Source organism: Chlorocebus sabaeus, chromosome 19, assembly GCF_047675955.1.
Source record: "Chlorocebus sabaeus isolate Y175 chromosome 19, mChlSab1.0.hap1, whole genome shotgun sequence".
In the NCBI taxonomy this organism is placed as follows: Eukaryota; Metazoa; Chordata; class Mammalia; order Primates; family Cercopithecidae; genus Chlorocebus; species Chlorocebus sabaeus.
This window is the reverse complement of record NC_132922.1, coordinates 15,156,950-15,162,389: the sequence shown is the minus strand read 5'-3', so window position 1 is coordinate 15,162,389 and position 5,440 is coordinate 15,156,950.

Here is a 5,440-nt window from a genome sequence, read left to right as displayed (position 1 = left end):
TGTAGCCCGGGCTGGACTGCAGTGGCCGGATCTCAGCTCACTGCAAGCTCCGCCTCCCGGGTTTTACGCCATTCTCCTGCCTCAGCCTCCGGAGTAGCTGGGACTACAGGCTCCTGCCACCTCGCCCGGCTAGTTTTTTGTATTTTTAGTAGAGACGGGGTTTCACCGGGTTAGCCAGGATGGTCTCGATCTCCTGACTTCGTGATCCGCCCGTCTCGGCCTCCCAAAGTGCTGGGATTACAGGCTTGAGCCACCGCGCCCGGCAACAGGCTAAAACTTTTGAAGAGGAATTTATTATATCCTACACCAACTTTCCGGACTGGACCAATATATATCTTAAATGTATTTGACTGATGTCTCATGTCTCCCTAAAATGTATAAAACCAAGCTTCACCCCTACCACCTTGGGCACAAGTTCTCAGGATCTCCTGAGGGCTGTGTCATGGGCCATGGTCACTCATATTTGGCCCAGAATAAATCTCTTCAAATATTTTACAGAGTTTGACTATTTTTGAGGCCTCTGCAGTATTTTCTACAGTTCAATGCTTTAGTTTACCCCAGGTGTTTTTTCCTTTTTTTTTTTTTTTTGAAATGGAGCCTCACTCTGTCACCCAGGTTGGAGTGCAGTGCCACAATCTCGCCTCACTGCAACTTTCGTCTCCCAGATTCAAGTGATCTCCTGTCTCAGCCTCCCGAGTAGCTGGGATTACAGGCGTTCCCCACCATGCCTGGCTAATCTTTGTATTTTTAGTAAAGATGGGGTTTCACCATGTTGGCCAGGCTGGTCTTGAACTCCTGACCACAAGTGATCCCCCTGCCTCAGCTTCCCAAAGTGCTGGGATTACAGGTGTGAGCCACCACGCCTGGCCAAGCCCTCCTGTTTTGTTCTTTTTCAATATTGTTATGGCTATTCAGAGTCCCTTAAGAGTCCATATAAATTTTAGGATGAATTTTTCTACTTCTGCAAAAAATGTTGTTGGGATTTTGATAGGGCTTACAATGAATCTGTTGATTTCTTTGGGTAGTATTAACATCTAAACAATATTGTCTTCCAATCCATGAACACAGGATATCTTTCCATTTATTGATGTCCTCTTTAATTTCTTTTAGCAACATTGTGTAGTTTTCAGTATACAAGTTTTTCACCTCCTCATTTAAGAGGCACTAACAATTTAAAGCTGGTTCTTGTCCACAGTAGTTCCCTACAACAAACGTGAAACACAACCTATGTTGCAGTTGAAAGATGCTGAAGCCGGGCGCGATGGCTCACGCCTATAATCCCAGCACTTTGGGAGGCCGAGGTGGGCGGAGTGGTGGCTCACGCCTGTAATCCCAGCACTTTGGGAGGCCAAGGTGGGCGGATCACTAGGTCAGGAGATCGAGACCATCCTGGCTAACACAGTGAAACCTCATTTCTACTAAAAACACAAAAAATTATCCGGGTGTGGTGGTGGGTGCCTGTGGTCCCAGCTACTCGGGTGGCTGAGGCAAGAGAATGGTGTGAACCTGGTAGGTGAAGTTTGCAGTGAGCCGAGATTGTGCCACTGTACTCCAACCTGGGCGACAGAGCGAGACTCCATCTTAAAATAAAATAAAATAAAATAAAATAAAATAAAATAAAATAAAAAAAAGAATAAAATAAATAAATTAAATTAAATTAAATTAAATTAAATTAAATAAAACAAAAGTGGTGAGCTGAGAAACTCTGTAAAAGGAGAAAAAAAAGTTCCCCAGCCTCAGCAACCAATACCTAAAAGATTCGTAAACAGAATTTTTCATTCCTCTAATTGATTCATTCTCTCAACTGCACCTGTTTGTTAAGGCCACAGGGGTTAGCATCAACTAAGAGCTATTCCAGTAAAGCAAACAAACAAACAAAAAAACCCTGACTCTATTTTCAGCAGCCACTCTTGAGAATAAAGCCACCCAGCTCTGTGCGTGCCAAGTCCCTGACCCCATATGACTTTTGTAACCCAAAGCCAAAGGCCGGAATTTAGGCTCGAGCAACACAATCTCTGGGTATTATTTTGCCCCTTAAATTGCACTCTTTGTACAACGTTTCTGGCCCCGTGCAACAACCCAGAAATAGACACAAGAATTAGGCAGATGGAGATAGAAATAGCGCCTTAATTACTGGTGAAGCTGTTAGAGAATGAGGTTCCTTCTCTCTGAGCCATGTGGGCTTATGAATATTTCACCCCACCGCTGGACAGATTTTCCATCTCTGGAGCAGGCACCCTGGACAACTGCGTGCCTCTCCAACAGGGCTTGTCTCCCTGACACCTGCAGCTTGAAGGAACAGAACAAAATATGTGCTCTCCCGTGGGTAGGTAGATCCTAAGGAAAGTTGAGAAGAAAAAAGGACTGAGCTATGCATGGCTCCACTCCTTCAAAGATTAACAGATACATTTTGCCCCCGCCCTGCGGGAGGCTGGGAGCTTTGCTCTCATGAAAGTTCCACCACATAGAAACCAGAAAAAGCAAAATTAGTGTTTCCTCCTATATAACACAATTTAAAATCTTAATTTACACCCATACATTTTCTTCTAAAAAGCAGAGAATAAGTTTCTTTCAAATGCTTTGGGATCATTTGTAAAAATATATCAAGCACTAGTCTACAAAGAAAATCCCAATAAGATTTTTTAAAAAGTAATTATAGAGGCTGCGTTCTATGAGCATACTGCAATAGAGCTGTAACTTGACAATATAAGGATGATCAATTGTTTGCTCACTTTCTATTTTAAATTAGGTATTAAAATATGAAGTGTACAGTTTAATTAATGTTTACATACTTATCCACCACGTAACTACCACTTGATGAAGATACGGAATGTTTCCAGCTCTCCAGAGACCTCCCTTTTATTCCCATCCAGTCCATACTCACTGTGTATGTTTTCTATGGATGCTGCAATGAATTACCACAAATGTAGTGGCTTAAAACAATACACATTTATTGCCTCACAGTTCTGTAGGTGAGAAGTCTAGGTAAAGCTCGACTGGGTTTCCAATCTTATCTTGGCCTTTTTTGTTTTTTGAGACGGGGGTCTCACCACATTGCCCAGGCTCTTCTTGAACGCCTGGGCTCAAGCAATCCCTCTGTCTTGGCCTCCCAAAGTGGTGGGATCACAGGAATGAGTCACTGTGCCCAACCTTGTCTTAGCTTCTGATAGGGCCAAAGACAGTGTTGAATGGCCTGGGCTATTGTCTGGATACTCCCAAGGGAGAAACTGCTTCTAGGTGCCTTCATGTCATTGGTAGAACTCACTACTTCTCATGATTTCCAGAACAGTGACTCAAGTCCTTGCCACACTTTGAGTCTTCTGACTTCCTCTTTTGCCATATCTCTCTACCTCCAGCCAGGGAATGTTCTCTGCTTCTAAGGGCCCATATGATTAGATTAGTCCCATTCCGATAATCTCTCTCTTTTAACATCAACTGATTAGTGACTTTAATTACATCTGTAAAGTCCCTCTTGCCAGGTAACAGAGCATATTTATAGTTTCTAAGGATTAAGATGGGACATTCTGGGAAACTGATATTCTGCCTGCCACATCCAACTCTTCTGATTTGTCACCATGATTAGTCTTCCTTGTCCTTGAAATTCATATAAATAAAATCATACAGTATATCCTCTTTTGTACTCAAAGGTGTATCTGTGAAATTCATCTGTGTGATTATGTGTAGCTTTAGTTATTTTTTACTGCAGTGAAATTCCGTTATATACCAAAATGTATTTCTTCATTCTAATGGTGATAAACATGCTTGAGACTATTATAAATAAAGCTGGTATGTACATCTTTGTTAATGTACGTGATATGGTTTGGTTCTGTGTCCCCACCCAAATCTCAACTTCAACTGTAATAATCCCCACGTCGTGGGAGGGACCCGGTGGGAGGTAATTGACTCCTAGGGGCAGTTTCCCCCATACCGTTCTTGTGGTAGTAAGTCTCATGAGATCTGATGGCTTTAGAAATGGGAATTCCCGGCCGGGCGCGGTGGCTCAAGCCTGTAATCCCAGCACTTTGGGAGGCCGAGGCGGGTGGATCACGAGGTCAGGAGATCAAGACCATCCTGGTTAACATGGTGAAACCCCGTCTCTACTAAAAATACAAAAAACTAGCCGGGCGTGGTGGCGGGCGCCTGTAGTCCCAGCTACTCGGAGGCTGAGGCAGGAGAATGGCGTAAACCCGGGAGGCGGAGCTTGCAGTGAGCCGAGATCGCGCCACTGCACTCCAGCCTGGGTGACACAGCGAGACTCCGTCTCAAAAAAAAAAAAAAAAAAAAAAAAAAAAAAAAAGAAATGGGAATTCCCCTGCACATGCTCTCTTGCCTGGTGCCATGTAAGAAGCCCTTTTGCTCTTTCTTCATCTTCCACCATGATTGTGAGGCCTCCCCAGTCATGTGGAACTGTGAGTCCATTAAACCTCTTTCCTTTATAAATTACCTAGTCTCAGGTATGTCTTTATTAGCAGCATTAGAACAGATTAATACAGTACGTTTTGGTAGGTTTATACACTCACTTCTCTCGGACATATGGCAAGTAGTAGAACCACAGTTTGTAGAGTGTACATATTTTAGCTTTAATAAACACATCTGAAGTGACTGTATCTATTTTCATTCCCACCAGTAATGGTTAGAGTTCCAGTTGTTCCGCATCCTCACCATCTATTGGTATCGTCACTAAAAAATTTTAGCCAGTTTGCTGAGCAAGCAGTGATATCTTTGTGATTGTGATTTGAATGTGTGTTTCTTTGATGACATATGTCTGTTCATTTGCTTGTTTTTGAGACGGAGTTTAGCTCTTGTCGTCCGGATTGGAGTGCAGTGGCGCGATCTCAGCTCACTGCAACCTCTGCCTCCTGGGTTCAAGGATTCTCCTGCCTCAGCATCCCTAGTAGCTGGGACTACAGGCACCGGCCACCATGCCTGGCTAGTTTTTTGTATTTTTAGTAGAGACGGGGTTTCACCATGTTAGCCAGGATGGTTTTGATCTCCTGACCTCGTGATCCATCCACCTCGGCCTCCCAAAGTGCTGAGATTACAGGTGTGAGCCACCGCACCCGGCCTCTTTGATGACATATGATATTGAGTATCCATGTGCTTATTGACCCCTTTAATCTCTTTTTTTGTGAAATACCTGTCCAAGCCTTTTGCCCATTTTTATTCTGTTATTTTTCTTATTGATTGAAGACTTTCTTTTCTTTTTTACATTTAAGTCTTTTGTCAGATATATTTATCATAAATATCTTCTCTCAGGCTGTGGCTTGAGGCACTAACCATTTCAAGGTGGTCTCTAAACTGATGGTCTCTTACTGATATATACCCTCTAACTGGTATATGTATTTTTAAATTTTTGGTACTATATACATAATATGAAATTTACCATTTTAACCATTATGAAGTGTACAGTTCAGTGGCATTAGGTACATTCACATTGTTG